This window comes from Halichoerus grypus, chromosome 3 (genome assembly GCF_964656455.1).
Source record: "Halichoerus grypus chromosome 3, mHalGry1.hap1.1, whole genome shotgun sequence".
Classification (NCBI taxonomy): domain Eukaryota; kingdom Metazoa; phylum Chordata; class Mammalia; order Carnivora; family Phocidae; genus Halichoerus; species Halichoerus grypus.
In genome coordinates, this window is record NC_135714.1 from 58,406,226 (window position 1) to 58,414,037 (window position 7,812).

Consider the following 7,812-nt stretch of genomic DNA (forward strand, 5'->3'; position numbering starts at 1 on the left):
AATAATGCAACCCACAGCAGTATCAGATTTCCTGAGCTTATCATTTCACTTAACACTTGTAAATGAAGGCATTTCATTGCTTATTTAAACATTATTAAGATAAATAAACATTATGGGAAGCCTTGTTGTTTTCAGGTATGAGGTCAATGAACCCACAGAACTGGCTTTGGCAGAGCTAGCATGACCACACTATAAAGTGTGATAGTACAGGCTTACCTGCCCTAAATACAAGTTCCCACATCTATCTTATTTCCTCCCTCCTTCCCATAAATATACTTTGAGTGCTTAGATAAGGCTATTCATTTGATCAGGGACTATGGATAAAATGGAGACAGACACAGTCCTTTGCTCACATTGGACTTTCAACCTAATGAGAATGTCAAACAGTAAACTAGTAATTGCACAAAAAAATTGTAACTATAAAGGTATTACCAGGAGAGTACATCAACCTATTAATACACATAGAAACAAAAGTTTATAAGATAATACTTATCTTTATTATGTGCAACCCACTCCAACATTTTTCTATTCCATTCTATTCTATTTCCTTTTTTAAAAAATCCTAGTCATAACTTCCTCAACTTATTTCATAACCTAGTACCAGGGGGGTAAAGAATTTGGTTTAGTCAGAAAAGTCAGAGAAGCCTTCCCTGAAGAAATGATGATTGAGTCAAAGTCAAAAGATGAGCAAGAGTTAATTAGGTGAAAGAAGGGAGGATAAAATCATCAGAAGATAGAGCAAATGCAAAACCTGGAGACAAGAGGAAATAGATGTGTACTTGGGCCTGAAGCAAGGCCAGTGTCTGATTGTAGTGCAGAGAGCAAGGAGGTGGCTGGTGCCTGATGAGGTGGATAGACAGGTGGCCAATACCAGGCATGATTTTGCAGGCCACATTTAGGATTGTTGCCTTTGAGAACAATGAGATGCACTGAAGATTTATTCTTTGAAAAAATTATTGAGCTAATTGTGCAAACATAGGGGTAAGGATGGATGTGAGTAGAACACTTAGGGTAAGGGAAAACCATAGCTTGGATTTAAGTAGATGACAGTGGACATGGAGAGAAGTGTCTTCACAGCATTAAAAATTAATTCCTATTATAACACAAACAGAATGGCTTATAATACTGATTCCCAAACACATGTCAATTTCTACATAATCAATCACCTGGGGATATTGACAATATAGATTCTTGGGTTCTGCGCTCAAAGATTTTGATTCGATGAGCCTGTGGTGGAGCTTTGATATGGGTATATATATTTTAAGTCCCATGGGAATTCTGATGTGCAACTAGGATAAGGAACTATTAAGAGGAGGCTTCTCTTCTTTATTCTATAGTCACTTCCATAAGTGACTTAATCCAATTCTCTGATTGTAAATACCATCCATGTGATAATCACTCCCAACTTTACATAATTCAAGCCAAGCCTCTTGTTCAACTACACATTCCTATATCCAGCTGTGTAATACTTTAAATTTTTACTTGAATGAATAGGAGTATCTAACATTACATGACCCAAATAAAACTTTAAACCTCAAACCATCCCCCATCTAATCTTCTTGAGTTTCCCCATCTCAATGATGGCAACTTCATGCTTCCACTCTGCTTACGCTAATCTCAGAGCCATTCTTAATACATCATGTATATCATGCCTTGAATCCAATTCATCCTCAAGTCCCATTAGCTTTACCTCTCAAAGACACCCCCAACTCAAAAACTTCTCACCAGCTATAAGGATCCCACTATAAATGAAGGCATCATCATCTTGCAACTGAATTGTTGTAAAAGATTTCACACTGATCTCTTTTCATCTTTCTTCACTTCCCTGTGTTCTATTTTTCACATAGTGCATGGTATATTTTTAAAAAGTGAGAGAGGTTATTTCACTCTCCTGTTTAAAATCCTCCAAATGGCTTTGTCATTCACTCAGAGAAAATCCAAAGTTCTCATTATACCCTACAAGTCACAAATCTTCCAATCTTACCACCTCTAACTACTTCTTACTAATAATGCTCAGATACACTTGTTTTTAAATATACAAAGCAAACTCCTACCTTGGGATCTTAGCACCTGCTGTTCTATATGCCTGGAATACTTTTTTTCCTAAAGCCTTGAAGTTTGTCCACTTATTTCAGGCTTTTGCTCAAATATCATTGCATTAGAGTCCTCCTTAGAACACACTTTATAATATGCACAGACACACACACACACACCTTTTTTTCCTTATTCATCAATTGTCACCCCCAGCAGAATGCCTGTTCCTTGAGAGAGAAACATTAATTGGTTTATTGCTATATCTTCAGTGCTAAGAGCATTGCCTGGTACTTAGTAGAAGCTCAATAAATGGTTGATGAATAAAAAATGTCATAGAGAAAAGATGATGAGACAGATATGGACAAATGGTTGGGGATGACGGCAAGTGGCAAGAGCATGGAAAGTGCTGACACTTTGACACACCTGTCCTGTCATTGTAAAAAGTCAAATCCCATCCTCAGCAGGTAAAGTTGTGCATATGCAAAATGGACCTTGGGAGAGAGGCAAGGAAGACTATCAGGTGTCAGTTACCTGAATGGTCTCTGCTGTCACAAAGCCTGATTTTGAGCTCCACTTCCACCACATCCCCATGTGACTTTAGCCAAGCCACTGAACCTCTCTAAACTTCTATATGCCTATCTAAAAATTGGTTAAAAGAGTTTGTTGTTGGCAGGATTAAATTAAGATAATTCATAAAATGTACTTTGCACAAAGTAGTTGTCATTAAATATTAGCTGTTGTTTATTATTACCTGATAGAGTGGGGCTGGCTAGTGGTGAAATAATGAAAGAAAGAGAAAAAAAAAAAAAAGGATCAGGAGATCCAAGAATTGGGCTTATTCTGTAACAAATATTTAGGTAAGTAAGGCCTTTCTTACCTGTTAAAGTGCTTGTTTAGAGGAAGAATTAAGTGGCAACAGGAATGGCAACAGTCACAGTCTTTCTAGTGTTGACCTAGTTAGACCTTTAGGTTTCATGAATAGAGGTAAGGCATAATTAGATCAACTGCCAGATGAAAGAGGAAGATAGTTGAGAAAAACAAAAGCCTGATTCAGCAGAGGATTTAGTGCGTCATGTTACACCATATCCTGTTATTTTTTTCAGCTATAAACCAGTATCATGTGTCCTAGCAGCATAAGGACAGTTAAGACTAATTTATTCAACGTCAGCAACAATTGCCAGAGGCCACTAACTCCAGCTTTAGTGAACATGGCTATCAAATGATGAAGAAAAGTACAAGTGAGAGATCTCTTTATAATCCCCGCTTTTGGAGAAATGATAGATGTATTATAGCATTATGTAAATATAGAATTATATTTTTTTATTCAATCACAATAATAAATAAAAAAACTGTAAGGATATGTTTTATTATATTTACTCTGTCATTTCTATCTTCTACCCATTTCTCCAATATATACACCTTTAATATGTTAGTAAATCCAAATATTAGCTCATATCCAATCATACCATTTGAGATTTCTATGATTCATAAGCATGCTTGAATCATTTTGGAGCCAATTCACAATTTTGGTATTTACCAAAACATTAAATACTAAGATTTGTATCACAAGTATCAACATGATTAAGGCAACCAGGTTGGCGAAACCCAACTCAGAGATGACTGATCTCAGAAACGGAAATGCACAGTTGGGCATTAATATTGTTTTTATTGAGAATCTCCTATTTCGCACTCCAACATCTCATACTGCTAAATCAACAGACAGCTCATTCTTACCTGTGTCATGAAGTATCAGGGGTTTTCCATAAGCCCCAGTGTTTGCTGAGTTGACCAGTAACAAATAAATATTTAAGTAAAACATTGAAGCAAAACCATCTCATTGTTGAATATGAAACAAATGTTTTAGTGTAAAATTTGAGGCTTAAATCACATCTGTTGTGGCACTCTGGGGAAAGGTATCTGGTCTGAAGATGGATGTTAAGTAGGTCTTGGAAAGGCTCCCCCTAAATGTGTCCATCCATACAGAAAGAAGGCTAATGCAAGCCTCTGTTTTGGTGGCCAACTGTGGCATAAGCAAAACAATCATCAATCAACCAACTAGGGCTATAGCAAGATAAGGTCTGGTCCAGGCTTACAGCTGAGTGGAGCAACTCCCCTGGCAAGTCTTTCTGTGATAAGAAGAGGACAAAAAAAGAAATGAACAAGGCTGCACTATTGATAAATCAGGAGGAAAAGTCTCTTGTCCTCTTTAACTCCTCACACAGGGTAGAGTGTTGGCCTAGTTGTTGAAGCACAGGGAGGTGATAGAAAGGCAACACACAAGACAAGCATAAAACATGTGACCACAGCAGGTTATCTCTGGTCAGTGTTATTCTTGATCCTGATAACTGGGACAACTTCTTACCTGCCTGGAAACTAACATCTGAAAATGGTTTAGGGGTGAGTGGGAATGTAAATTAAGGAGTCATTTCTAGAGAATGATAGACTTCATAACTTAATAACATCTTACAAGCCAAAAGCCCACCTAACCTATGAGAGCCTTGACACTTACATTTAGGGCTTTAAACATTGTGTATTTCAGGCACCCGTGATGCCTCAGGCATAAAGAAGGAGAGAGGAATCACACATTTCCCCATCTCAGACATCACTATCCCTAGATAGAATTTGTGGGGACATCCTTCCCATGGCTGCTAATATGTGAACTAAGGGGTTATATAAACTAACAAACTGAAGAGTTCATATTGGCCCTTCCTATGTCTGCTGGTCTCAACAAGACCACCTAGAGATTATGGAGCAGTTGTTAAACCACTTCTCTTCCTGTATCAGAGCCTTTAGATGAATACATAGCATCTGAGAGAGAGGGACACCTAGGGTTTGTGGGAACTGTCCAAGGTGGCAAAAGAAGAGGATCCCTTAGGAACTAATCTCTAAGTCAGTACTTATGGTTACCAAAGTTTAAAAACAAATGAAAAAGAGGGAATTTTTCAGTACGTAGAAGCTCCAGTTTTTCTTAGTTTTCCAGGCAGACTTCTCTGAAATTTGGGCTATAGTTCAGGATCAGTGATTGGATAGGTCTTAATGGTCATGACAGACTCTCTGATATATCAAAAACCATGGTTGTTGTCACAGGACTACATCTTTCTGGTAGGAGGCTACATAATCCTAGGGAAAGATAGCTGAAATAATCAGCTAAAAGAGAAAGAGACTGATGAAAATCTGTTGACAAGGTTCTCCTCTGGAGGTTGTTCAATGACCAAAGATTATGAATATCTCTGAGACTGTGGCCTTACTATTAAAGACTATTGAAGAGATATTTGGAATATGGAGAAGAGAGGAAAGGAAAGGAAAGGAAAGGGAAAGGAAATGAATGGAAAAAGAAGAGATATGTATGTTAAATCCACCAAACGACAGGAGAAAACAGAAATCTCTTATGTGCTGATGCTGAAAAAGCTATTTCTGAAGACAGTGGAGAGAGGATTAATGGAGCAAATTCTAGAAGATTAAGTTCACTTAGGAAATATGGGAACAGATGCTAGCTGAAGCTAAGTAAGTCTTCCGTGTAGACATAGATGAACTGAGAATGCTGAGTGACCACCCCATCACCCTAATTTTTGGTGGCAGTAACTAAAATTTGGGAGAAGCAAGATAGGGAAGTGGTATTCAAGGTTTAAAATAGGGACAAAAGGAGAAGATTATAAAGACATTCCTGGAATCTCAGCTCATACCTTGGTTATGGACACTAATGTGGTCATGACAGCATGTTGAAATCATGCCTTCCACATTAAAAGCGTTGGGGTTTGTGGCTAGCCAGCATTCCTTCCCCAAGTAGAGTTTACATATCCTCAGTCCTTGAAAGACCAAGGTCCCAGTGGCATTCTTGCATCTCTGCTACCACCATGAGGTAACTGCTACCACCAGAGGAGAATTGCTTGGAACTAAGAAAAGACCTCTCAGAACCAGAGAAGGGCCATAGGGATAGAAATATATAGAGATTTAGTCTCTTAATGGCAAACTAGACTTTGAAGTGCTAAAGTCTATTCTCTAACTGATAAGCCTCTATCAATTAGCAAATAAACAGGGTAGAAGAAAGGCAAATTTCTAAGACCTTTTTCTGATTACTATCTGCCCTTCCTATCACTTAAGGTTATAACAATAGCCTTTCCCCTCATACAGTTGGTGATCAATAATGTCTATGAAATAAATGCATTAAATAACAAAAGTAGGTCTTTGTTGTTTGAGTACTGGTGCTTTTCCAATCTAGGGTACATTATGGAGAGATTGAAATTCTTTGATTAAATTGTGAGATTGCAGTGCTCACTTCAGCAGCACATAAACTAAATTTGGAACAATACAGAGAAGATTAACATGGCCCCTGTGCAAGAAGGACATGAAATTCATGAAGTATTCCATATTTTTTTAAAGATTTTATTTATTTGACAGAGAGAGAGAGAGCACAAGCAGGGGAGTGGAAGGCAGAGGGAGAGGGAGAAGCAGTCTCCCAGCTAAGCAGGGAGCCCGATGTGGCACTCGATCCCAGGACCCTTGGATCATGACCTGAGCTGAAGGCAGATGCTTAACCGACTGAGCCACCCAGGCGTCCCAGGATTCCATATTTTTTAAAGGGGATTAAGAATACACTTATCTAGATGAGCACTAAGTAATGTATAGAATTGTTAAATAATTATATCATATACCTGAAATTCATATAATTAGTATAACTAACTGTATGCTAATCATACTTCAATTTTAAAAATGTGATATTATAACAATAGAAGAATGGATCATATGAATGCTATATCACATGGGAATCCAACATGAACTATAGTAATAGTGACATCGATAGGGCTATTTTTATCCTCTCCAAGGTCCTAGTACATTATCACAAGAGTAGTCTAGTAAAAACCAGTTACCTCACCTACTTTGAGGATCTTTTTTAGAAGAGCCCACGAATTGAGTCCAAATAGCTTTTAATTGATGAAAGCTAAATGATCTGTGGATAGTAGAATGTATCAAAGGGGAATTCATGGCTAGGGTTACTGTACTGTCTCTACATGAAATGAATGTTGGCTATTCACAAGGCAAATGACATCGAAACGTTAAATGACTATGGAAGTATTAGAATAAACATTGGATAATTGCTTTATTTAAGATTAGTGACCTAAAGCCATCTGTTGTAGAATTGTTGGCTAACAGTTGGTCAGAGAGTTATAGGATCCCACAATCCAAATGCCTTACCAATTGAAAAATAATTCTGAAAAAAAGCACATGAATATCTGTTGAGTATGATACTATTAATTGTCTACCTAAGGCTGGCCAAAAAGCTGTCCCCCATGCCAAGCAAGATGAATTTTTTGGCTTGCTACAAAATTAGTATTTGTAATTAAGATGCTGGGTGCCAGCAGATGATGAAAAATAGGGAAAATCCTCCTTTGTCTCCTCAGTGAGGTTTCTCATGCATTTAAATAGATGTCTCAGGAGATGTTATCAGAAGCCCTGATAGGTTTCAGCACTTACTGAAGAAAATATCTGTAGTGAGACCCATCTAGACTCCTCTAGGAGGATAGGGTAACTCCAGCAATGGACAGTGGCAGTGATGGTGGCTACGTCTTGTTTCAGCTGCAGCAGTTCTCATGAAAGCATCCGCTGCCCAGCATTGCAAGTGTGTAGGAGTAATGCAAACTGCGGTGTTCATGACCATCGAGGGAAGCTTGTGCTGTCTGCACCAGCCTGGTTCTGCTATGTGGTTTTGGACATTTTTCTTGATGTGTATCTTTTGAGACTGGTTCTTTGGCCTTGTTGGAAATTGTATGAACCTCTCAG

At 38.1% G+C, this 7,812-nt stretch overlaps 1 non-coding gene across 1 annotated transcript; it reads left to right on the forward strand.

Annotated features, from left to right (window-relative positions):
- The first annotated feature begins 6,302 nt into the window (after positions 1-6,302).
- LOC118526687 (U6 spliceosomal RNA) lies at positions 6,303-6,408 on the forward strand. The gene has a single exon (XR_004912726.1). It is a non-coding gene; the product is annotated as a U6 spliceosomal RNA (small nuclear RNA).
- Positions 6,409-7,812: the final 1,404 nt, after the last annotated feature.